We start from the raw sequence: 27,857 nt of genomic DNA on the forward strand, positions 1-27,857 counted from the left end.
ATGTATGGCTCTTAGAGATTAGGCCCTGAGACATCAGGAATCCTGCTTGGCTTAACCTTAAAACACGCAGGCTAGCAGTCAAGTAATTGCTTTTTGTTTTTTGAGGCATGGGTGTAAGATGTGGGGACAATTCCCAAGGATCTTTTTTCCAGCCTCTACCCCATTCCTCTCTATTTCTCCAAAAGAAGGAACTAGCAAGACATTGGGTATCTGCCTAAGGGAGAAGGAGTCACTAGAGCCAGTGGCAGAGCTCAGGAACCGGGAAGGGCACCGCGGCTGCGCACCATCACAGTGAAATCTTCCTAAAGGTAATCAGTGAATGCTTTTCCTGGAGTACTCTTATAAACTTCACTATTCCTGCCTTACAGAAACACAGCGATGTACCATCTCCCTGCAGCATGAACTATGATTGCTTTGTTCAGCCAGCAAGCAATCACAGCAGCTGTTATACTGTACTCTTCATTTCCCTGGAGGGAAGCTGAAATGGCAGCGACACTGAAAAATAAAAATCTTCTCATCAAGCAAATTTTATCCTTGGCGAATCCATCTTTGAATGCTAGCACCTAAGAGCAAACATGGGCAAGGAACCTGAAATGTGACAACATGAACTCAGAGCTGGCATAAGATTTACACTAGAGTCATTTTCATTAAAAAGATAAGATCCTTCAGAATTCTTAGGCAGCTTATGGTAACTACAAACCCTTATTCATTCTTTAAAAAAGCCATTTGTTACAAACTCTCATAAGCCCTCCCCACACAGGTGTAAGTCAGATGAAAGATGTCTGCCCGATAAGTTCCATGACAAAATATTTTAATGACATTGAAATTAAAGTGAGATCCTCTTACGTACACCTTAACTATGAAAACCATAATGCTTAGCTCTTAGGTCTTTTCTTTAGGAAAAGGTAAAGCACAAATCCAGTGCCACCCTGGAGATGACTGGCAGAGCTGGGAGTGGAATGGGGTCTCACATGTCTGAACCTAATGGAAAGACGAATAATCACTGTAGAGCAGAGGAAGGCTGCAAGGATCAGTTACACCACCTCTGACAAGTACAGAACTGTAGTTACTGATGTTTGTGACCAAACAGCACGCTTTGCAAAATTTCAATTTTCAGAACTGTTCTCAGTAACAGCTAGTGCTGCTTCATGTCCTGCTGCTGGGAATGATTTCTCAAAAGAAATTACTGTTTTTCCACAACATGAATCGGTTGATGCAGATGGGATTAAGAGAATGCAGCTCAGTGCATAAATGCATAAGAAAGAAACCACATGACTTCCTGTTACTGAGTGTTGCTTTGAGAACTAACCTCACACACCTAATAGCCACAAGTGATAACGATACATTCAAAAAGAGCTGCATTCCTACTATTAAAATGGCATCTCTTCATTTATTTGTGAATGAGTTCTTTGGAAATGACATGAAAAGTCCAATAATCACAAAAACATTTAAACATCACATTTGCTTCTTATCACGAAAGAGAAACAAGAAGAGTCTTACAGAGGATGGAAAGCATTTGGTAAAGCTCATCTGTTTCACAAGACAAATCTCTTGAACAGTTCAAGACTGCAATGGCCTCTTTCAAAGCAGCTCTCAGACCAGCCACACTGCTATGCCACTCAGTGCTTTTCAAACATAAAAACTTCACACCAAATGTCACTAATAAAATAAATGTATTTGGGCCAAATGACTCCACGCTGTAACTTCACAGGCAATACACTTCTGTCACAAATAAACGTGACCTGCTCAATCAGCCCTGAAGGTTGCAGTGCCGCAACGATGTCCGTAATGCCCTTTGGGCTGATGAGGACTACCTGATACCACAGGGCATACTTGGAGATTTCTGCTGCCTGAGGGCCTGACTCTGTCTTTTGCTCTGCTTTTATGGCAGCAAGCACTGTTGGTTCCTAACCCACGAACAGGGCTCGTACAAGATACAACCATGTAGATAACAACTAGCAATAATTAGAAGCCAGTGTCCTGATTCCAAGGCCAGTGTTGTATCCAGCACATCTTACTGCCTTCAGCTCACATGCAGGGGATTGTTCAGTTATTTGAAAAATGTTTTGTCTTAATCCCCTCATTTCAGCTACCTCTTTTCAAGAAAGCATTGGAGGACTAGACCTGATCCAAAGCATCCACCGGATAGGAACCAAGTCATGAAGTTGACCAAGCCATTTATAAAAAAAAGATATAGCACATTTCAAAGGAGTTGCCCCACCCTACCATCTGCTAAAACAGAAATTCAGGATCAGTCGTTAATGCCAAGTAAAGCTGACATTGCTGGACCTTTCTCCATTATCTAGACAGCACATTAGCTCCTCAGACTGCCCGTTCCTCAGAGGCTCCGGCAAAACTGGGACAGGGAACAAAGCACCTTTCACCCCAGAGCATGTTGTGGGTCAGAAGGTCGTAAGACAGCTCAAATTAACCTTGCGACTGCTGCTAAAAAGTTCAGGGCCCTGAAAAATACTCCCCTGCCCATCTCCCAGGGTGTGGTCAATGCTGGGAAGAACAAACGTGAGTGTGGGCAACACTTGGCAGTTCAGGCCTGCAAACTTTTACTCACATGAGTAATCCTTATTGTTTGACTAAGTCCCACTGCAGTCATGAGGGGAGGGGGTGCCCATGTAAACCTGCAGGAGGAGGAGAAGAGGCCTTAGCAATGGAAACTGTGCTGAGACATACGTGGCAGTATTTTTGCAGCCCCGTCGTCTGTTTTCCACATTTCCCAGTCCATCCCTTTGTTTTTCATCTTTCTTTTCCTCTAGTATTTGTCCTTGTCAGTGAGGCAAAAGCCCTTGGAAAGAACTGCTGGCCGTTTCCTGGTGGCCCACACACATCGCAGGCTGGATGTGTTGTGTAGCAATGTCATCGTGTGGCATTGCATCACATAGGTGCGCACAGGGGATGTAAAGACATAGAAACACCCTTAGGAGAGGCTGGGAGTAAGAAATATATTACAGGAAAATCTGTTTACAAGAGCTGTTCCAACTCAGTGTTACAGATCCATCAGCTGCTCAGGCTGTTCCGTTCTGTTCAGTCTGCACAACAACTCACAGGGTCAGTCCAGCACTTACTGCTGCCTCCTTGAACAGCATGTGTAGGAGAAGAGGCTCTTGCTTCACTACTTCCATCGAAGGAGAAGTCTTACCTGCAACCTGCTTTTAGTGACTAGCTGCACTTAGGTATGTAAACCACGTAACGAACAAAATACCCCAAAGGACATATGGACAATTTGCAGAGCAAAACCAAACTCCCTGTTGTTCCTCACCGTTTCTTTCCCAGCACAGTTCTCTTAAACAAGCATGCAAAACAAATATGGCTTACTTTTGGTTTACTCTGAAGCAATGCAGGCGCCCACACCCACACACACCCATTCCCACAGCATGAGCTGTAAAATGGCTTCCAGCCCTGTGGCTTATGATTTACGTTCAGCTTCAAACAAACAAAGATATACGTAAGGGAAGATACAACGCTGCGTCTTCCTGGGTTCTCCTCTGTGGCAGAACTGCTTTATGGTACCTCCTGTGCCTTGTCATATGTTCTTCATTTCTGGTGAACCCTGTGAGAGCTGAAGCACTGCAGAATCCTCAGGATTAGGGAAATGCCAGAATTATAAGCATAAAAGTGATTTTCAGCAGACGTCCTGAGTTAAGAGGCAAGACTTTCAGCCAATATCATGACCTACTGGGATAGCAGGGAGCAGACCACAGACAGTGTCAGCTTTACGTGTGACATCCTATAGATTCTAACAATGTTGGAGAGCTACAGGTACCTGGAGTGCTCTGTTTATTATGCATACTTTCAGAGGTACTGGAAGTACAAGCCAAGTTTGTAGTGCTCACGGTGCCAGCCCCTCCGCAAAGACAGAACGACTAGTTAGGCAATGGGGAAGAGGGGAAGCAGAAAGGCAAAGGTCATACACTGGCCCTGTGACCAGAGCCCCCATCTTCCAAGTGCTGGAGAGACATCACAGCTACCGGCCTGGCACTGCAAGCGTGGCATCCTTCCAGCTACATGAAGTTCGAACACTACTTATCACCACCACCAGCAATGTCCTGCATGCCCTTCACTGTAACTGGTGGATTCCTGCTCCTGAGCATGTGGGGCTGAATAGACCTGCGGCCTCCCACAGGCTGGATGGGAGGGAGAACGATGAAGAATCTGTTTCTCTTTTTAGCTTCAAAAGGCTCATTCTTGGGTGACTGAGACTGAGACTGAGACTGAGGAAGACGATATTTTTCTTTTGCTGGGAAGCAGTTCTCACCATCTACTTAGCAGGAAAATCTCCTGGGCTGAGGTCACAGCAACCAAGTCAAAGTACAAAGACATTCCTCTGAAAATTAGAGAGAAAGACCTTATTCTTTTCCTTTTAATTGCCATTTCATACCTTCAGTGGTGCAATGTATTTTGCAAAGTGCTTTGCACATGGTAATTAAGCCTCATAACATCCCTCACCTTAGGAAGGACTGTCACACACTGCCCAGACAGAGAAATGCAAATACACAAAAGTAAACATCTTACCTCTCATCTCACAGTGAACACGTGGCACAACCAGAAATGAAACCCCTAATAACTGAGCTCATCTCTCCCTAACACCTCCAAATAAATGAGAAAACTCTTTTTTGCTCAGCAGTGACAATCTAGTTCCCATTCCTACTAGCCAGCCCTGCAAGCACAGAGGCTGAGCGCAGAGGGCACAGAGACCAGACTGTCCCTTCAGCTCTGCAGGTGCTCCAGCCTAAATGGAGAGGAGTCAGTAACACATTGCTAAAAAATTCAGGCTGATATAAGACCTGTTCCGCGGGGAGAAAGAGGCTGTCAGTTTGCAGGCCAGCCAGCTTGCTGGGTAAGATATAGATTTCTCTGCAACTCTAGGGCCCGTTTATCATCAAAGGCCTGTTTATGTACCAAGCAATTGCTTTTCTGAGCAGTGGGTTCCTTTTCAGAGTAATGGAAGTCGACTGGGGACTGATGGGACTTTTTACAGATCTCCCTCTTTCCTGAGGAGCCACCATTTATATTTCTCCATTGGCAGTTTCACACAACCTGACAAAGACCAACGAGCTAGTGCTTTCCCTGAGTGCTAAGCTCCTACGTTATTTTGATGAAAAATGTGGGACAAAAGGAAGAATGCTGACCAGCATTTTACTCTAGGTTAAATGGACATCGCTTCACCAAAGTCACAAGATTTCTATCCCATTTGCTATAGGAGGACCAGCCCAGTGGCCTATCTTTGCATCGCTAAGCTGCCTGTGCACCGTCTCTTTGCTTCTAGCCAATACCTGCACAAAGCAAAACACCAAGTTGCACAAAATTGCCCCAAGAGGAAACAGTTACCCATCATTATAGCAATCCAACAAGAATCTGAAATTGCACCTAGTAATCAGAATTTATACAATGTAACTACAGGCCTTTATTTTAATGTTTTCTGTGAGGAAACATGTATACTGCTGATTTTTTAGAAGTAGATACTGGTTAATTACTCTTTCCTTAAGCTTCCAAGGGGATTAGAGCTGGAAAAACAGTGAAGAATAATACTAGCTGCCTCACTGCCAAATTTAAATGATGTTAAGTGCTGACAGTTTGTATTTTTCTTTGCCCCTAAACATTCACATGAAGGCTTGCTGTCTCTTTGCAGAACATCAGATCATGCATGTGTACTAAGACTGCACACAGGCCTCATTGAAGGGCTCAATTTCAGACACACCAAAATGCCTCCTGTCCTCCACGGTGCAGAATTGAACTGCAAAAAGATGATAGACACTTCCCCCTCAGCCACTCACTCTGGCTAGGCTTAACCTTCAGAGTCTGTAATAAAAGGCAGCATGGAGCTCCTGGCCGCACAAGTAGCACTAGGGTGAGCTGGGTCACAGAGAGACCCTCTTCAAAGAGATTGGCAGAGGGGGGACATTTCCTGACATCTCCGTATGCACCTTGCTAGTAATCCACGAAGCAAAACAGGACAAAGTGATGGTCCCCATGTCTCTCCAAGAACCTGAAGCAGCAGTACGCAAAGATCTAAGGGGCTGTGTCCTACACCACAACAAAAGCTAAGCTCCTGGGACACACACCGCAGCCAACACCTCTGGCTACTTACGCTGCACACTGCTACCTCCACTAGTTGTTCCTGGAAAACAGTGATGGTCTGAAAAAGGTTAGCCAAAAGTATCAATCAAGATCCATTAAAAAAGAGATAATTTTATGAAGTATCAGTGCCTGCTTTGATGCTTTTAAAGGGAGGGGAGGAAAGGCCACATTAATTCAATGCATTTGTTTGTTCTGAAATCACTTATTCAGCTCTGAGAGGGTCTGATTCCTTCAGTGTACCTTCTTAATATAATTCAGGGAATTCTAGCTCTTCCACGCAGACACGACCATCTCTCCTTCCTGATGAACTGGTACCTCACTTCAATTTGTGCTTATGTATAATAAATATGCAGAGCTGAAGTTGCTGGTATTTGTTTCTAGAGGGGTAAGGTCACTCACTGCCTTGACTCCAGGCCTGGAGCAACATCACTTGCTCTTGTCCTTAATGATATTATGAAGCTTGTGCCCTTAAAAGACTTCTTATCAGCAGCAGAAAAAAGAAACGCCTAGGAGGTTCCAAAACCTCGTGTCTGAAGGCTTAATAGGTTGATTTATGAGTCTGGGTCTCTCCCACTGTGGCTCAGAGTAAATGTTCAGTTATGATTTTGTCAAGAACTGGCTGATCATTTCCTGCTTTGTCAGCTTTACTAAAAGGAGCAGCCTCTGTTCCTCCTCCAGAAGCACAGCCTCTCTGATAAGAATAACTTGAAAAAACAAGAGCATTCAAATTCCAATAGCACCAATTCATCATTAGGCCCAAACTCTTTTTCATTAGATCATTTTAAAAAGCCTATGCTAGACAAGGGAGATAGAGCTAAACAACATGGAATAAAAGCACCTGGATCCCGAATGAAACATGAAAAGTGCTGTGCTTGCATTCGGTCGGGGAAAAGGTCAGTTCTTACCTGACTTTAGCAGCCAACCTGGCAGTCTCCAGGAAGGACAGGGCAGGGGGACTTCTCAGGCATGCTAGCAGTCGAGGATAAACATCAGGCACTTTGGAGGTTTTAGCACATGAAAGTGGCAAAATGCCTTGTGCTCTCTATACATTTCACAGCTCTATTTCCAGAGAGTGGGCACGCATGACCTGTGAATAAATTTTTCCTACTCTCAGTTGGACACAAAATATGGGAGGCATGTCCTGGGATGGGACATTCATAGTAAACCAAAGGACAACTGGGCCACAAGCTCTAAAAGGTTAAAGGGAGGTGTGGGAAGTGTCACAATGGCTGAGCCAGCATATATTTTGTGCAAGATCTTCTAGCACAAAATCTGTTTTTTAAAGTGTGACGGGGAACGTCAAGTGTCCATGAATTTACCGGCATCATCCAAGAGGCACTTAGATGTGTAAATAAAGCAGCTGTGCACTTAGTCCTGGCTCCCAGCATGTAACCCCTATGCAGGAACAAACTTTGTCAGCTCTGATAAGGATATAGGCTGGTTACACAAAGGTGAGTGGCCCCACAGGTGGCATGTTATGAATGAAAGAAACGCTTTGAATGGTTTAAGGGCACTAACCTGTTGTACTAGACGGCAGATCTGAGGTGGGTAATCCAAGCCTAAAGCAATCCAAATGTACCATAATCCAAGGAGTTTTGGTTTGGATATGCTGGATGCACACATGGGTCTTTGGGGGACACCTCATGTTGACTTTTAAGAATTCCTGCTAGTCAGTACAGAAACGTCCTTGGAAATTGTTATGTACAATAAGGCCAACATGTAGCCTCCGAAAAATAGAAGCAAAATTAAGCAGGTATTCCTTTATGAATTACTGAAGAAGCTGCATATTCCAACGAATTTAGGAACAAAAAACACATCTGAAGTGATGCCAGTAGAGCATATGGAATACAAAAAGATGAATAAACTGAAGTAAAAATGACCACAGATAGAAGAGATGTGACAAAGGTGTGGAAAAAGGTACAGAGCAAGCTGGTATATCTGTTGCTAACCTTTCCAAAGAGAAATCACTATAACTAAAATAAAAAAAAACACCCGTCTGATCCCCAAGTATCCGAGAAACAGAACTTGCTGCTGCAGGATGATATTGGGAGAAAAATCCTAAAAAAATGCAAGACTGAAATAAGACTCAAAGAATCAGTCTCCGGGGTGTACTGTTTGCCAGGTACATTACTGAAAGGAGCCAATTCTATGTACTCTGAAGCTCCCTTTGTTCAGTCACACTAGAGACAAAACACTAGGTTAAAAGGAACACTGATCTTCTTAGAAAGGGTCATTCATATGTTGCTAAAATACTATTAACCTTCAAAATGGTTTGTATTTTAGAAGGTGTCTGTTATGCAAATTCAGTGAAGACATTTTTCAGGACCAGGCCCAGCCCCAGGTTGTTTAAGATTAACTACTTGCTATGTCAGGAAGAAACAAAGCCAGTGAGGGACTTGGGAAAGGAGGTACTAAGTGTTATCTGAAGGTGCCCCATGATAACATCCAAGGTATCACAAAACCTGCTATTCATCACCTGGGCTCTCCTATGAAGATAGGAGAAGTTCGGTGCAAATGGAGAACGTGCCTTAGGGTGCCACTGCCTGCGGTGAGCACACCAAGGGGATGCCTGTGACAAGCGTTAGTGCTCTGCAGAGCTGGGGTCGTACATTGGACGGCTTCAGTGGCAAAGTTTATGTTGTTCCAGGTGGTTCAAGTTATTAAGGTGAAAAAATCTCTAATCAATGTCATTGTATTCCCATCAACAGCCACTGCAGTATCTGACACAGACTGACAGCTTGAGGAGCAAGGACACATTCCTTCAGCTCCCCTCCGGACAAAGAAGAGATGGCACCTAGGATCATGCTTTATATTTTTGCTAAATAACACACCACAAACTGTGTAATTTCCTGAGGCTAGGCTCACCTCTATAATGAAGTAATTCCACAAACAAATTTGTCCCCACATAGAAATGTGGCACAATGAAAAGGGACCATTTACTCTTAGCCTACACCAACCTTAAATGATTCCTTAGAGTTGTGAGAGTAACTTCCTCTGCTAATATCTTCCTCGGTGTATTGGAAAGATGAGGCTTCCAGAGTAGCAGTTTATGTGAGCTACCTGTGGCTTGCACTCTCTCTCAGGCTGCTCTCACTCACATGTTTGCATGTATGCACCATGTTATTTTCTCTCTGGCCCAAACACCCCTCCTTTGGGGGAGACACGCTGCTAAGGCAGAACCCGCTGTGTTCCTTACCCCCCACGGTCCTATTGACCCTTACAGAAAAAAAACATACAGAGTGCAATCACGCTAAGAAGGAGGCTAAAAGACACTACTGTGCCACTCCTGTGTCTCTGAAATTTGAACGGACATTTCTGCGAGCAGGTTTTGCCGGCCAGAACTGTTCACTCAGCCTACAGAAATCTGCAGAATCATATGATCAAAGGGGCTGTCCCCCCAGAAGAATTTGGACTGCCAGAGCTGTCCTATAAAGGAAATACCATAAAAAGCAGAAAGTTGGGTGTGTCTGTGCAATCTGCCTCTTTTAATGCTGTCATGCCTGCATGTAGGTGAGAGACAAAGAGGAAATCTGCAAGTCCACAATGCAAGGATTATACACTTTCTTTGCTAAATCCAGAGCAGAAAAAATGGGTGGAGAGACCCACTGCTGCTGAGCGCTCAGAGTGCTGTACTGCCTCAGGATGCACATGATCCACCTGTGTGGAGTGAAATGCCAGCAGTGAGTAGAAAAGACGGGCAGAGAGGGAAAGAAGACGTGTCGCTTGTTAGCCTACAAGCTCTCCCCCTTCTAAGTGATAACCATGAACAAAATACACCTCTCTTTCCAAAACAGGTTAAAAATGAGATTTCTGCTGAAACATCAACATTTTTCCACATGGATAGCAGCTGGTTTTGCAGCACGTTTTCTCTAAATGCTTCCTGCTCCTATGGCATGTGGGTAACTTCAAGTGTGACAGAGTTTGTATCGCTAACACACCTTCAGACAATGGCATTTATTTAACAGTGTGTTATCTGGATCCTGCCTAGGAGATGCCTAGATGCATGGATAAAGTCACTGGAGACTACTCCATGCCACTAAGCTTATGGCAGGTAAGCATTAGTTTTTTTGGAAAGGCTTGAGAAGAGTCCAGGCTAGCATATGTTACAGTGACGGCTGTGAGCCCACAGCAACTTCACCCTGTTGTTTTTTATGCTCTCAAGGGACAGCTACAAAGATGAGAAAAGCACTTATGAGCTCCAAGGCACACACCTATACACCACTCACTCCAGGATACAAAGAAACCAGAGTACGGTGCTCTCTCCCACTTCATCCTATGGGACATGGAATCGCAGTCAATCTTCAAAAGCAGGCATTTGAGAAAACATTTTCAATTAAAGAGCACAAATGAATGGGCTCCCACAAAGATCAAGTTCCAGCATTACTTGTCTGCTGTGTGTCAAGGCTTGTGCTGTACTCTGGAACTCTTTGTAATGCACGGAGCTGTTAAAAGGGCATAATAAAACTGCAAGCAAGATTATAATGCCAGTTCCCAACTTTTATTAAAGCAGCAGTCACCTACATTGATACTATGGGACGTAAGTTAGGCCAAAGAACTAGACCAATAGTGAGACAGAGTGAGCTAATAGGTTTGGAGACTGAAGTTCACTCGGGGCTCACAGCAGGTCTCTAATATTCTTAGAGTTCCCCCCACCCCGCCAAATCTCAAAGCATCCATCATGCTTTGGAAAAGCCAAGTTCTCACTCGGGCTTTCCTGGCTGCAACTAAAAGGGCCACATCACACAGCTCTCCTCAAGGTGCTCCAGGGGAACTGGAAAAGCAGCAAAGAAATGGCAACATGAAATCAAAAGATGAGAATTATTCACACTAAATCGTCTCCCTTCAGTTGTCACCCCCAACCTCCTGCTCCAGCAAAGCAGAGTCAAAAACTGCACTGGAAACAAAGCCCTCCTTTTGTTCTCTAAAGACTAGAAGTCTTTTTATATTTAAATGAAAATCTGTCAAACTAATTAAGTGAATATGTAACGGTCTCATTTTGTACTCATTAGAGAACATCATAATGGCCATAAATTCCTCTGACGGAGCGTGTATGTGTGAACATGAATGTCTGGTAATGTCTCATAAACTTCAGGCGGGACTACGTCTTTTGTCTTTAGGTTAGACCTTGTAAGACAAACAAAAGCTGCAGTATTGCATAAATTAGATGCAAAGTGCTACGTTACAGCAATATTATAAACATGATTCTTGTGCACACAAACAAACCAGGGGACTCAAGTGATGGTTCCCACCGTGACTGCAATGTGGCCCTTGTGTAGGTCTGTAATGCGATGCATTGTCCGAGATGATGTACAATTTTCTGCTTGAAGATATATGGGCAATACAGCTGTTGCCGTGGATTGCTCTGAATATACTGTCAGTATAACTTCAATGGGATGTGACATTCTTGGCATTTTTTTGCTTTTTGATATCCATAGATAAAAGGAAGAAAAAGAAATAAAGACATATGGACAAGCAGCACTGAAATAAACGTGTATATATTTTATCTCATTTATAATTCACATTCTTTTTCACTTGTTTGCCTTTAGCAAAGAAACTTTCCTCATGTACTGATGATGGATAACTTTTGAAATAAAACTGGGTTGGAATTACAACAGATCCCAGTATGAATTAAACAAATGCAGGGAAAAAAAATCAGCATGAAAGACCAGCTAATGCTACATGTTGGGGCTGAGGTGGAAAATATTCAAGAACATTAAGGATTCCGGAGACCTGCTGCGGTGCAGGAACACCAATAACAGCAGCTACACATTATATAGAGAAATGGACTCCTGGGCAACATGAGACAGAGGATACAGACAGCTCGTCTTCTCATCTCAAGCTAGAGGCACAGTGTCTGAGTTTAAATACAGATGGTGGGTAAACTCTTGGATGGGACTAGGCTGCTAGAGGAAGACTAACACAGACCTGGTGATCGTCATGGTCCCCGGCATCTCCAGCTGCACCAGCTAGGAAAGACTTGGAAGTTTGGACCAGCAGTTCCCCTACCGTGGAGCCAGCCTCCACGTGGAATCACCATGACATTTCCTGTCACAAGCGTTTTGTCCAAGTAGGTGTGTTAAGGGGCTGTTTTCTGAACCTTCTCTACCGGCCACTGGCTGAAGCAAGATCTCAAATTGGGTGAATCAGTAGGATAGTCCAGTATTACGTGCCGCCTTACGAAGCTATGAATTGGTAAACATTTCTGGGGAGGTCAGACGCAAGGAACAGACGAAGTTGCCTCTTCCTGGAACCAATCAGTAGCTGTTCCTAGAACTGAGCAGATTGGAGGCTTTAAATTTTCTCAAAATTTAACAACTTTTGTGGCTAGCTCCTTATGGGGTGAAGAAAGACAGACTGACAATGAGGGAGAACTCCCCCTTCAGCAGGCGGCTTCATTAGACAGTTATTTATTCTTCTGCAGACATTTCTCCTCTCCACTCTCAAAACTTTGATGCTTTTCAGGGTGGAAGAGTGTAATGAAATGATGCCAAAGGAAACGATTCATTTTCCTTCCTCCCCCATCCCCAAAGAAGATTATAATGCAATGACAAATGTTGCTGTACTATTGCAAAAAGACAGATTCCTGCTGGAGCAGCCTCACACAAAACTGTGAGATGAATGGATGCTCTCTTGATGCCATGGGCTGGATTTTCAGGGGTAACGTGGCCCCAGGAGCCGTGATGGGAGCGAGTGATCTTTACAGGAATGAGAAACCTGAATATCACAAAAAGTCTCCACCCCTTGCATTATGCTGAGGCATTATGCTCCAACTGTGTAAAAGCATGAATAGGCCCACAAAATCACATGAGCAGGTTAAAAGTCATCTACTTGTCACAATTAGTATATGCAGAATTTTGACTTGCCTTCTAGGCTTTGAATCATGAGAGCTAGAAACTTGAAAAGCAGATAACTACACAAACCTCCTGGGTCAGGAGCTGGAGCTTTAAAGCAAGTATTGCATGTCACATAAACTGGCAATAGCACTCTGTCTCAGTAAAGAATCAAGCCGCCATTTCTGGTTTCATTTTAAAACGTTCTTCAGAATGGTGCAAAGTACAAAACTGTAATAAACACTTAAGAGAAAGAATGAGATTGAACCTTATTAGCGCTCAGTCACCTACAACCTTCCTTTACTGATCCCACTGTCCAAAAATAAAACAACCCAACTTCGCTTATTTCCTTACAGCTGAGGGATTGTGGGAGCATACATGCATGGACGAAGGATCTTATTTGACTTTACAACAGCTTTCAAGTAGAGAATACAGAAAACCAAAGAAACAAAAGGTATAACTTGACGCGAAGGTATAGTTAAATTGAGTCAGATTTTGTGTCTACTCAGTGCAGCTCCTAACATCCATTCGCAGCTTGCTCTTGTTCTTTGCTTTTTCCAGCTAGGCCAGAAATACTAACAGCCTCATGCCTGTAGTTCACGCTGGCAACTAACAGACCATGGTCCCCCGCTGTTAAAAAAATGTTTCTGAGGAGGAAGAAGAGACTAAAGTTGAAGGGAGCATTGCACAACCCATAAAAATACCCATACTGGCTCACTGAAGAAATAAGCACGACTGAAGACACCAAGTGCTTGATTTCAAGTATTGTTTTCTATGCCTTACTCCCCTGTTCTTCTGCAGGTCATTTACTGGAAAGGAAAGGCTGTAAGAGCATGGTTATGACTGAGTAAACTCCTGATTAAAGCTAAAGCCCAAATATCTTGTTGCAGAAGCATTGCCGTTTTCCCTGAGATCAAAAGTAGAGGAAAAGACATATGAGGAGGTGAAAGGCTAATGGCTCCTGAAAATAGTTCGGTGGTGATAGGGCTGAGATTATTTCTTTGAACAACGTTTCTCTCATTAAAAGCAGGTAGGTATCAGATTTTAATGACTTGTTTTTTCCCATCTTTGTAGGACCAGAAAGACTTTACTTCCCTGTTCTCCACAGCCGTCTTGCAGAAGAAATGCTTTACCTGCTTTCTTATCATGGTTAAATGATACCTGCACTTGAAAGCAGGATTTTTACCCTTCTCTACAACCTTAGGCAAATATACCTAGTTCTCAGAGAGCTGACAGGAAAGCAAATCACCTACTGCAAACTGACAGCTGTCAAGTGATAATAAATACCTGTAATAGGGAGAGTTTCATCCCCCTCCATGTACCTACCTGCTTTCACTGAAATTATACCCTCCTGCCTGTGATCAAGCCCCTATAGCTGTGTGCCCAGCTTCAAACACAGCCTTGAGCACTGGGGGGGGGGGGGGTGTCTGCTGTTTTTCCTTCCCTCTCCTCTTGCATGACATCTCTTCGCGAATGGCATGAAACATCTGAGATCTGTTTCGGTTTGCCAGTTCCCTGACTCCCTCTTGTCTATGGGGGCTTCTCTGCAAATTTCTGTATTTATTGCAGGCTGTTAGGCATAGAAAAACTAAAGAAATCAATATACTGTTTGGAAAAGTTAAATAGCCCTAACTTCTGAATGTCTCACCTCAAACCTCTTGAAACTCTCATGTAAAATTACAACATATAATTCTTTGTCTTAAAGGAATTAAAACACTTGCTTAAAAACAATCCACTTTTCCAAGTCACAGCAAGAGGTTGAGCAATTTGCAGGAATGAGGCCACAGTTACTTGACAGCAGGAAAAAAAGTTAAGGTGTGGGGAGAAAAGAAGTCTGCATTTCAGAAGTGAATTTCCAGGGGAAAGGAAGGAGTAAAACCATTCACTCAGACAGACAGTTCCTACCCCTGCTGCCTGAATAAAGGCTCTTTCAGCATTAACCCTTCCCGGTGGCATGCTGTCTCAACACTGTTGTCTTTAGGAGACAGAGTTCTTGTGTGGCAAAATCTTCCCTGGCATAAAAGTTGGTATCTCTCAGTAACACCAGTGATGCTGAGCTATCTATAACCTCCGAGAATCCGGTCCCACCACTTCACTATGCAGCAAAGCCCCTTAGCTAGAACAGAAGTGCTCTGGGGCCTGAGGAAAATGATAGGCACAACAATGCAATACATTGGGGTTATTTACACCAGTTATATATAACCTTGGCATCTGTAATAATAAGGCAGAAGTGGTCTCTGTTTTAACAAGAAGGATAACCAGGTGGCTACACATCCACTGGAGACTTTACTGAATACACCTCATGGCAAATACAGATCCACTATTGATTTGAATAGAATGAGATTTTGGCAATTAACAATAAATTACACACATCGGCTCATGCTCCTAGAATGTCACAGCTCAGAAAGGAAAACGCCTCCCCAAACCAAATACAAGCTGAGCTCTAAAAGACCCTTTTCTCCTTTAGCACACATCACTCCGTAGCAGGAATCCCAGCCCCGTTCCTGCTTATTCATGAGTATGCGTATGCAGGAGCGGGAAAGAGGGCAAGGAAGAATTTCTTTATGAAAAAAAAAAAAGCAGCCCCATTCCTGAGACGCTGTTGCTATGGGCCTGCGGGGTTCACAACAGATGGCAGTGAGAGCCATCCCCGCGCCTCGCTCTGAAGCTGTCCACTCAAGCATACCATTCGCATTCCCCACATACCTCCGGCCCCGCGGCTTCGGCACAGGGCGGCCTGTCCCCCTCGACGCCCCGCCGACCTCTCTCTTCGAGGTGCCTGGGCCAAGCCGTGGGGCCAGGATGCAAGCAGTAGGCCAACATTCAGTCCTCCTGCCGCCTCTGCCTTTCGCCATCCCTCTTCATCCCTGGATTTTCCCACAACTGAGTTGTGATATACAATTTCAATACTTTATCTTCTGAGAGTTTGAATCACTGGGAGAAAGCAGTTTGTTAACCAGAGGCTCAGTCCTGGACACTGCCGATTTTTGCATCCTCGCACTGGCCTGAATCAGGGTGAAAGAGAAAACAGCCCCTTAGGGCCTGATCCAGACCAGGGCTGGGCATCTTCCTGCTCCCTTGGACGGAGGAGGCAGCAGCCTTCAGGATAACGGCTTGAGGTGAAGAAGGCTGGATCAAGGCAAAGACATCCTCTTTGCTGTGGAGGACATCATCACATCCAAAACACTTTAGAGGAGCACAGTTCAGAGCCAAGGTCACTGCCTAACGGGTGTTATTAACAGCTAAAAAGGGTGAGAGAAAGTGTGCAGAGGGAAAACAATGTAAAGATGGAGTGAGAGAAGTACCAGGTGGGGAAAAGCATGATTTAAGCAGCAGAGATGTCTAGGTGTAGAGAAGAGAGACACCAGAAACAGCATCAATGAACTCCAGGTACAGCATTCTGTCTTGCTGCTCCATCTAGTCTAGTGTAGGGCAAGATTATCTGCAAGAGCCCCTAAAATATGCAAAACCCTGTTGAGAAGTCCCCGCTGCTGGGGAGTTCATGGTCTCAGCCTTCCTCTCTGCGCCCTGCAAAATCCTGCCTGAGAACCAAAGCGTGCCTCCGACCGCACAGCAAAGCTTTCTCAGCTCCCAGGGCACAACCAGGCTAAAGAAAAATCAATCCACCTTCACTTCTGTACACACGTTTGACACAATCATACGGTTCTGGTCTCCTAAACCCAAACAACAGACGTGTTGGCTCTGCAGTAAGGAACTGGAATGTGATTTGCCTGTTGCTTGCTGATCACACATAAGAGGGCTCTTTGGGGCTTATTTGCATTTGGCTGCTGGAGTCACTGTTTTTTTCTTCTTTTTTTTTGGGGGGGGGGGGGGTGTTACAACAATGATGGAGACAAAGCAGCAGATGCTGTAGGCTAACCACGAAGAGCGGCGCTGGACATGTGCAGCTGGCCATTTGCATTGTGCTGAGCTGCAGGGCTGCTCCAAGGCAGCCTGGGAAATGTGCTCACTGCTCGTCAGCAGGTTCAACCAAATCCTTCGCCACTCTCCTTTATGGCTGTGACTTGCCTGACCCTCCTAAATGTTGCCCTTCCAAAGCACCGGAGGATAAAGTTATTTTCTGGTTCATTTTTCTTCTGATGCAGACAAGGAGCAAGCATTAAGTTTGAGAGAAGAGTATGACTTTTGCTAAAAGTCAGTTTGTGTGACTGCATGTGCAGTCTTTTCTGTGCAGGCATGCAGGAAATTTTCCCTCCCTCACACACACAATGGTTTAGATTTGGTATTTATGAGCTTAAGTTAGAAATAAAGGAGGAATGAAGTTTCCAGGTGGCTCTTTCTTTCTTTAATCTTTTCTATGTTTCTCCCTCTCTCTCCCTCTCTTTTCTATCAGTCTTTAATCAAATTCCTGCTGTTACTTTTATTGAACAAAGGAGATGCTGGCACAGCCCTGAAGTGCCTATGCACATGGGTTGCCCTATAACAGCCAAGTTGCTACAATTTATTGTTAAATGGTCCCTGCAGGCTGTAATTTCTAAAAAGCAGAAAGAAATGTCCAGGCTTTGGCAACTGAGGTAAATGTTAATATCTGGTATTTCTTCAGTCACTTGGGTTTCTATGAGGTATTGACTTTAACCCTTTGAAGGCTTCAGAAAGACTTACCTTTAAGACACTATAAAACAGACCAGAGAAAACAGTAACATCACCCCTAGATTATTTTTTCAATTCACTTGAAGGAGGCGACCACCAAATCTCTTTAATTCAGGCATCTCTTCAAATTTCAGATACTACGTACATCACCTTTCTTCACATTATATACCACAGAGCACTGAATCACTCTGCTCAAATTGTTCCCAGGAACAGAGAAGAAATATATGTCTGGCTCATCTACAACCTGATATGAAGACCACAGGAGATGTCAAACCACTCAAGCAGGTAGTGGATTAGGACCCAAGCTAATCCCTTGCCCATACATGATTGTCCACACTAATTTATAGCTGAACAATTCATTTGCAATACTGCCTGCCTGCAGTCCCCCTCAGGAAAGAGTCACAGCACGCGAGAGATGCACGCGAAGTAGAGAAGAGCTGACGCCGTCCTTTGCAGAGCTCCCTGCAGCCTCGTGGTGTACATACATGGGTCCTCCAGTGAAGGACAGGAGGTTCCTCACATCACTGCGGCTTGGGAACATGCCCACCCGTGCAAGCATCAGGCCATGCCTCAGAGTGATGGGATCTGTGCTGTAAAACAGCCTCTTCCTACATGCTGTGGATCTCTGTCAGCTCCACTGCCTCAGGAATCTCTAGGGCCGACTAGTTGTGCCCTTGATGGCATGTACTTAAGCAAAAGTGTGCTCCTGAGAGCAGGGAAACATATGCAGGCAGGAACATACACGTGCCCACCGTGCACGTCTTCCTCAGATGGGACAGCTGGCTTGTGAGAAGCCAGTGGGGTGCTCCAAGGACTGAAGCTGACAGCACATGGACAGTCTTTCCCCAGCCAGATGCTCCTTTGAATTTGGTTTTAAAGAGCTGGCTCAGGCAAGGCGAGGCAAAACAGGGGCAATCTAAAGTGACTGGGAATTGGCTACTGTAACCAGTTCTAGTTTTATTGTCAAAATCTCCCTGCTCTTTAAATATTGGACTAACGAGTGCATATTAGGCAAGGCAGTGTGCTGCACTCACAAGTTGTGGCTGCATCTGTACTTCAGAACAGGCTGTTTGAAGTTGATTTCCTTAAGCAGATAATCTACAGCCAAAAAATACTCCATTTTACACAAACACAGACACAGACCCCAGTATTCCACTAGCACCACTTCAATGGACTGGATCACCACATTGTAGAAAAAACACACAGTTACAACAATTTCAGCCGAAGCGCACAGCTAAAGGTTTGGTCCACATTCACAAAAAAACCAAACAAAAAACCCTAAAGTTAAAGATATCCTAATAGCAATGAAGCAGGTAATGAGTTTAAAGATTAGTTAATGGGTTTACTAAGGAGTTAATGTCTCAGGAAATAATGAAAATCAAAGTTCAATGAACTTAGTTTTATGATTCACAACCAATCTAAAAGGGCGTATAGGTGTGTATAATACATAACAGGTCCTCAGCGAATGTAAATTTGTGCAGGCCCATACTGGAGCTATGCTGATTGTCATCTCTTCAGAATCAGACTCTTTCACGTTCTCTTTCTGCTATCTGCAATGTTGCCATATTAATCAAACAAGAATATATCCCAGACTGTACGGCTAGCCCATCTGTATTAAACCTTGACGACAAGTGTTGGCCTGGTTTGACACCCACTTTAAACAACTCTCAATTTATAAAAGGCAAAGGCCAAAAAGAGTGCCACTTACTTGAGCAGAGACTTTTCCAGACTATAAAACTGTAAAATGCGCCTGACATATCATGGTGTGTATGTGAGTCAGATCCTCCGCTCATGAGACTCAGCATCCCAAGTGCATGGCATTATTATTAGCACCCTTTGACACCAAGGGAGGGAATGGCCTTAAACATGCTGTACAACTCTGGAGGCTCTCAGAAGTTCACCTCTCCTGCGAGCTTCTGGCACTTTTCTAGCCTAAAGCCCAATAGATCTGCTTACACCGCTCAACAGCTTCACCAGTGACAGAACCTGAGCAGTGGCGCGGCACTGCCTCCCCGTTTGCTGCGAGATAGCTTACAATAGCAGCTGAAAAATGTCCCATGCCACTGCCTGGACACTCATTTACTCTGAAGTTTATGATGCTCATGACGTTTAGGACCAACAGTGTCCCTAAGACTCCTGTTCTCCCTCTCCCAAAGCCCTGCCGTGAGGTCTGACTGCCTCCACAGGCACAAAGGCGTGCCCAGATTGTTTTGCTGTAGCTGTTGAGAGGCTGCTTACCTTTTGAGACACAAGACCAAGTCTCAGGTATTTCCATCCTTGCGGCGGAGGCAGCCTGCCATTTGGCGAGCGCAGTCCTCGGAGGAGGGAATGGCACTACTGCCTCAGAAAGTGGAGAAACAGGAGCATAGCGAATAAGATAACAAGTTGCAGATACAGGTGCTGTGCACAGAGGCACCTCAGGACTAATCCCGCAGTGAAAAGCAGGAGGTTTGCTCAGCAGAGGCAGCTCAGATTACTGCCCTCCTACCAAGCAGTCGTCAGCAGGCCTGACAGACAGGAGCAGAGACCATGAGGAAAGGGGAAATTTGCTGAGTGAAAGTGCCAGTCAGCTCTGTCCCGACGCCCAGCAGATTGGTGGTTGGCGCCCTCTTATAATTAACACTGGGATTTTGGGGGAGAGAGGAGAAAAGAAACTAAATTCAATAAAGAAGTGTTTTCAGCCAGCCAGGAATTATTTCTTGTTTCTCTTGAAATTCACTATTCAAAGTTCATTTCAAAAAAGTAATTGGAAGTGAGAGTGGGGTATAAAAACCCACGGTGGAGGAGAGGTGTAGCAGGGACGTCAGTCTCTGTTGCTCACTGGCCCACAAGTTAGGACACAGTAATTTGACTGCAGGTTCAGCGTTGAAAAAGGTGCCCACAATGGTTCCCTTCTGCCAACCGTCAGCTCTGTGGGTCCCACTGCCTCTTCTCCTGCGCCAAAGCATCAGGCCTGAGCCCCGGCAGAGGAGAAGGCTGTGGGCACATGGCTCTGTATGAAGTCCATGGAAATATCACCGAAAAGTACGTGGCCCTCAACACACTGGACCCATCCTGATACAGAGGTTGTCAGCCTGATGCAGCCAGGGAGGTTCAGTTACCCTCTACCCAGCCAAGCTGCCTTAACATCCAGGAGAATGCTGAAAACATACATTAAATATATGTTACATATATTAAATTAACATGCTTCTCCTATGGGGAGGAAAATGTTTCATTTCAGGCTAAACAGAACACACAATTTCACTTCCATTTCACCCTAAATATTTTTTTTTCCCAGTCAGGCTGCTAGATCAAAACATACGTTATTCACAAACTCACCCACACTTTTTACCATACTTTCTCCAACTTCAATGTCCCCTTCACTTCAAGAGTCTGAATACATCATCCCCTTCAATGCAGTTAACTTCCTGACACCCTACAGGCAGGAGAGCTGCATCTCCCTTTTATAAGGGAGGCGAGTATAAGGAGTAATGCCACATGAAAATATCTATCAGCAGGAGGAACCAAACCCAGTGCCCCAGGCCCAACACCAACATACTGGAGGAGTTTCCCGTCTCCCCAAGACAGAGGATGGCACTTACTGCCTCCACTCTCTTCTTGCAAATTCACCTCATGACAGCAATAATTTTTAAAAGCCTGGTAAACGCAGAAGACTAAGACGTAACTCTGAGCTAACTGGCTCTTTTCAGTGTTTGAAAGATTTATTTTTTAACCAATATTTCTGATTTTAATTAGCTTAGGCATTCTTTAATAGAAAAAAAAAAGTTATGGTGTACTTATGAAGGTATAACCTCCACGAAATTGTTTTACATACACGTACTGAAGACCAACCTTGTCTCCCTTCTATTGCCAAAGTCAAAGCAGTCAGAAAGCTGAAGAAAGGGGTATTGGGAAAAAAAAAGTTCTATATTCTAGAGCTATTGGCGTAGCCAGTGTTTTGGCCAGGTGCATACACATGAATACTCTTTGTCCACCTGCATTTGTGCGAGTGAGTTAGGCTGCCTTTCGCTACAAACAGGAAGATTCGTGCATATAGAAGACCATTTGATACTGTCTGTGCAGTTTCTGCTCTTCATTATTCTTTTGACTGAGATATTCCATTTATCCAGCCACAAGGGAGAAACAATACCATGGGATCTGGATGACCCATACAAGCCTATTCATGAAAAAATGTAAAGTAGTTACAGTGACCACTACACCCTAACATCTGTTTTACTGAAGTAAATCCAGGCAAACTCAATTTATATCAGTAGGATTACGTGAGTGTTCATTAGCCTTTCCTGACCCCACCTCCCTTTCAGAGGAAACCTTGGATCAAGCAGGAAAAGCATGCAAAAGTTTTTGAGAAATTGTTTTATATTCCAGGGTAACTAGTGTAGCTGAGGAAAATAAATATTTAACCCGGCCTAGGATATGTATACATCAGCACATATCAATGCCAGGCAACTAACAAACCCCTTATAAATCAATATTTATAGTCAGCTCTTGAAATTAAAGCCATGCAACTGGACCTTCTTACAATAAAGATGATGAAATTCAGTTATTCTCCGTTCTCCCCCTGCAGCTGCCCTGTGAAGCTGTCATCCTGCAGTCCATTGCACCTGTACAGGTAACCAGAACCTCGCGCAAGTCCAGGTATTTGCCCTATTGACTAAAGGTCAGCCTAGACACAATCACAGATAGAGAAGCGAGGCACATATCAGTCAGAGAACACATGCTTGCTTGTTTGAGTTTTCATACTATTGTGATCTGATCCAGCTCCAACTTAATCCTCAGGAAATTCCAAAAGAAGGAGATTCACATTCTAAAAAGCACTTTGTACGGCGCTGGCAGAAATTTCCCAGCTTTTCCAGTGTCACTTTCTGACAAATCAAACCCCCGTTTGATTATTGCCTGAAGAAGGCAAACTAATCTAAATGCACTCGGTGAAAGAAGCAGCTAATACAGAGTGGCAGTGGCTAGAAATCGCTGTGTTTCTAATGCAGTTTCAGGTGAGAGGTCAGTCTTTAATGTCCCATATAGGATAACACATTATGGTGGCTGGCATTTTTTTTTTCCAAGGCATTTTCCCACTGTCCCCATCAGTGGCCTATATCTTTATTTCAAAAATCGTATCTAGATCTTCTTCACATTTACTACTCGCTGTGGGAAATTTCCTAAAAGCCTGGCAGTCCTAAGCTGTAGCTAATTAAATCCTAGACAGTAAGCCTGTTGCCAGTGATTTCAAAATTAAATTCCGTTCACCTCTTAGCTGTCTGCCCCGTGTTTCGCATTAACCCTTCTTAATGAGATAGGAACTGCAAACATTTTGATGAATGCACAGAAAACTCCTCTAATGAAAATACTGATGTTTGAGATAGTTAAAGACTTACCAGTTTGATCCAACACACAAGAAAATTTTGAAGTCTTTACTTACCAGGGAACAGGCTGTACAGACCTCGGAAATACTGTACAAACAATGGGTCAGGACCCTGATGGGCTTTGGCTGGTTGCACCCATTTGCATCACCTGAGGAGCTGTCTCTTCATGTAAGACTCCAACTGAAGGCTCATTTTTTTGAGAGTGTTAAAAAGATGCATTGTAAAAGACCCCCCTCCCTGTCCCAAGATCTCACGCAACAGAGCATCAGTGACACCTGGTAGACAGGGAGCTGAGAAACAAGGAGACATGACCAAGGGCACACTGGAAAGCTGTGGAGGAGTGCACAACCAAACGTACAACAGCGCTAGTCACAAGACCACCCTGCCAGCCCTCTACCAGTGTTAATGCCAGCTTTGGCCTCTCAAGCTGTCAGTCTTAAAACTTCCATGTGCATGAAACCTTCCTTTCTCCCGTTTCCCCAGTCATCGTCACCGAACAAAAAATAACTGCACCGCATAGCAGCTCTTTGGAAACAGAAACACGGTCCTGTGTTGCTACGGAGTGGGGTGTAAGCCAATGACTATTCTAATTAATTTCATTCACAAAACTTGGATTTATTCGATGCAATTTTTTGGCACGCTGTCAAATACGACACAAAATTACATTAGTGTCATAAGAGGAAAGGATTAGTCCACAGAGTTCTTTGAAGAATTGTGTTGGCACTTGGCTTTTTGTAAAAATGCCAGCAGCTTCCCCTCTCTCTAGGGGAAATCACTGCTCAGTGAGGGTCTGAGCCAAAGCCTTTTTGAGTCTGTGGGAATCTTTCCACCAATTTCCATGGCCTCGAATCGGCTCTGAGCCTCAGATGTCAGCTGTACTGACATCTTCCTCCCACACTTTGACACTTCGATAGGGTCATTTATCAGGTAGAGTGGAAGACTTTTTTTTCCTTTTTTTTTTAAAGCCTCAGTTATAGCAATTTGCTGCCAAAAGAAGAACAACTTTGTAGCTATGGCATGGGTGTAAGTATTCGGGATGTCTGGGTTTAATTCCTGATCTTGTCACAAAGGTCTTCAAATGAGTTGATTAGAACCAGATTTGTCTGAAAACATAACACTGGCCATGCTGTGGCAGAGCGGAGGCCCATGTAGCCCAGCATCTTCTCCCTGACAGCACCTGAAAGCAGACATGTCAAGAAGAGGATAAGAGCAGAACTAATATACCCGCATGTCCAACATCCTCCCAGCCCCAGCAGTTTGCAGTGCAGCAACTGCATAAGCGTGAGACAGCCCCTGGCACTTAGCAGCAGGTTTTCATCCGCCATGGGACTGGTGTTTCCAGGGGTTGTATCCCTGGGTGAATTCTCAGTCAGCTCAGCGCCTGAATTAGCCAGCTTCCCTCTGACACTCCCGGCCTCAGGACTGTAGCATACTTCTCCTCTCAGCATCTCCCCCAGGTCTCATTGTTCAGACAAGGGGGCCCGGGGACAGGGATGTGCCAAGAGAATAAGCCGAATAACCCAAGTGACGCAGGGAATCTGTAGGGAAGCATGAAAACAAACACGCAGATTACGGTTATAGTCAAGGATAAGCTTAATCCTTTCTTTTTGTACAGTTTTTAGCACAACAGGAAAATGAGGATAATGTTTTCTATCCCCACTCCTCCTTTATTTGACTTGTATTTTTAACCTAAGGCTCTTTGAGATGGAAGAGAATTGCAGGCACTGCTAAGCTTGAGGCAGACACAAACCACCAACCACTAACACTGAAAATAGAAAATCAACTGCCTTGAATACTGATCTTTGCTATGTTTGTATCTCTTTCTTTGTTTACTTACGCCTCACTACAGAGCTGCCCCAGAAAGTGAGAGATGATACAGTCAAATGTCCTTCACTCTACATAAAACCTACCATGAGAACTGGGCAAACGCACACCCTTGGGCCAGGTAAAGCTGTTAGTAAAGCTGTTAGTAGGTATCAGGAGCAGCGGCAGCCACGTACTTTAATTGCAGTATCTCTCTCAACAGCGATGGCTAGCACCAGGCCCAAAACATCAGATCCCCATTCAAGCTACTGCTGATTTGTATGAGCAGAGGATTCGCTCATGGGTGGCTTTGGAGAAGAGCAAGGATGAGGGGTGGCTTTTATTGTGGTGGTCTCAGAAGCACTAAGCTTGTGTGCCTTGAGCCTCAAGAGTGCAACAAGATGTTAGGGCAACTATATGCTATAGGAACTGAATGTACTTCATCTTTGATGTAATATTGTATATGCCACATAAATAATACTTGAACAGGCTTCCTATGGTTGCTCGTATCTGTATGATCGGATATATGGTAAGAACACACACGTTGCACGTCTTGGAGGTATGCAGTTCTGTTGTAAATGACGGCTCTTTTGAGATTCATACTTCATGCAATCTCACTGGCTCTGCAAATGCAAGTGTCACCATCAAAGCCGCTCACATCCCAAGTCAGAACCTATGTGCTGGCCCGAACACTAAAAACAACACCCCAGAAGAGCTCTGCAGGACTCCTGCATGTCAGCGTGTACAGAGTAAGGGCCTAAAACATTGGTAATTCCCTGCAGAAAATTTTTACTTGCTGTTCCACTAGCAAATTTTAATAGAGCTTTGCATTCATTAACCAAGACTGACTCTGGATCGAAGAGTTTAAAGAATCAAAGGACCAAGTCCTGACCTGAGGTAACTCATCTGAACTCCATTCAAGTCAATGGAGCTGCTTTACACCCACCAAGAACATGGACCAAACCGCCCGTGGCAAGCTCACTTCACAACATACTGTCGTCTCAACAAGAATGACTTCATGTTTTCACCTCTGCCCTCCCTGCACCAGGCGACAGTGAATGCCACAGCAACTCTAAGGAATGGCTTGTAGGAGGCCTTAGTTCAAACGGTGTTTGTGTTAGAAAGGGTGTCTGAGAATTGTTGTCCTTGTGACTGTGGTTCCCTTCAGCATGATATTCGCAGAACAGCTACATTTGCCATCATGCCTCAGTGATCTAATTGCTGCTGTTACGAACATGTTGAACGTAAAACTATGTAAACAGTGTAACGCTCTGACAGCCATTCTTGCTTACTGACCTGTGGAAAAGTCTATTTTTGGTAACTGCTGTAGGCCACGGTGGTTGCTGTAAAGCAGACAAGGCAATGCCCACATTTTGAGCCTTATCTTCAGCTGATACAAGCATGCACAACACAATTAGATCGAACTATGACACCACTGAAAAGGTCTGGGTCTTTTTTTAATTGCACCCGACTCTGCTTAGATACTGAAGTTGGAGACGAAGTGACAGAAAAAAACAAGTTGGAAAAAATAACCCGTCTTTCACAATTAAACAACTAAGCCTTATTTCTGTGGCTTGTAGCTTTAGCTTTCAAACACTCAGTATCCTCCAGCTGGTTAAAGATCAACTGAGTATCAAAAAGTATCTAAGGTAGTTCCCCGAGGACAGTAGGCAAGCCTCCCGCTACAATATTAAACAAACTGTCTCTCCAGTTTCTCATAGTGATTCACACCTACTGTTCCCAAATTGGCAATCCATGAACAAAAAGATCTCCCCAGCATCAGCCTGTGGATTCCTCAGGCTTGATGGAACCGCTTCTGCTCATACCTACAGAGACATACTGAAGACTATCATGGGAAATACTTGTGGAGACCTCTCTTCTGAGGACATAGCTTCTTGGCTCACTCCCATAGTCTGTCACCAGTGGAGCAGTACTTGTTTGCTCTTCCCTGTAGCACAATGCTATCTTGTCTTTTTGCCCAGTGATAATTTTAAAGGCTATTCCCCTCACTCACTCTGTTTACCTGTGGCAGTTTGATCTGGCTAGCAGGACTGAACACTCAAGCAGCGGTATGCTTTTTGCCTCATTGCTCAGGTATGAAATATATCAGAATGAAATGAATGTGCTTTCTTCTGGGCCAGCAGAGGAAAGTGTCCTAAAAAGGCCTATATTAAAAAGCAGGGAAGGAGAAAACAGCTAATTTCGTTGTGCAATTCTAAACGTCTTGAGAATCAGATGGCAGAAAAAGGACTAGAACGGACCACCAAGCTAAATCCACCTTGCCAGTGGCAAGCACACAAAAGATACTAGCAGCAGGGTATGTGAGGCAGGAAACTGTAACTCAACTTAGCAGGGACTGGAAAGTGCACCTAAGGTACACTCAATAAGGCTTTGTATTTCCCTGAGATGCAGAGTAGCTCTTACTCTGGCTTATTCTGGCTTCAGCACAATGAAGTGTGAAGTATCAGCAAGCTTCCTCATAGCACACCAGTTGCAGACCTGAGGTCTACAGGAATGATCAAATACATACATGTCTGAGTCTATTGTCCTGGAAATGAATGGGCAAAACAAGTACAGGGAGGTAGCAAGGAATGGGCAGAAAGAAAGGAACTGGCTTTAGGAACAGCCTTTTAAACAAGTTAGATATGAGCAGCCCTGTTAAAGAAGGAGAGAAAGCTGGACATTTGAAAACTGCCATGGAGGGCTCCTGAGCTGAGGATGAGACAAACAAAATGCAGCTAGAGAGCAACCATGAAAAATCATTTAACAGTTATCTCCCAGATAAGGATCATCCTAGGGAATGGACACAGTATTTACTTAACACTAGGGTTCGTTTGGTCATTCTCTGCCTCTGCCCTACTGTAAGTCCACGAGCAAGGAAGCAGAAAGCATGTAAGTTTACAACTTTACATGTCTCTCCTACTGCAAGTTCCTCCCTGATGTCAGCAGGACGTTTGCACAGGAGTGAAAGGCAGACTATGGTCCTCATGTACTAACTACTCTGGTACTGGTTATTTATTTATAACCATTCATATTTATTAAGTACCCTTGTGAGATGATAGGTAGTTTTTATCATCTCTATTTATTTTAGTCTTTCCTTTCACACTGAATTTTCTCTGATTTTCCCTTTACAGTCCCTTCATTGAAACTATTCCCACTC

The sequence above is a fragment of the Aptenodytes patagonicus genome, chromosome 4, assembly GCF_965638725.1.
Source record: "Aptenodytes patagonicus chromosome 4, bAptPat1.pri.cur, whole genome shotgun sequence".
NCBI lineage: Eukaryota > Metazoa > Chordata > Aves > Sphenisciformes > Spheniscidae > Aptenodytes > Aptenodytes patagonicus.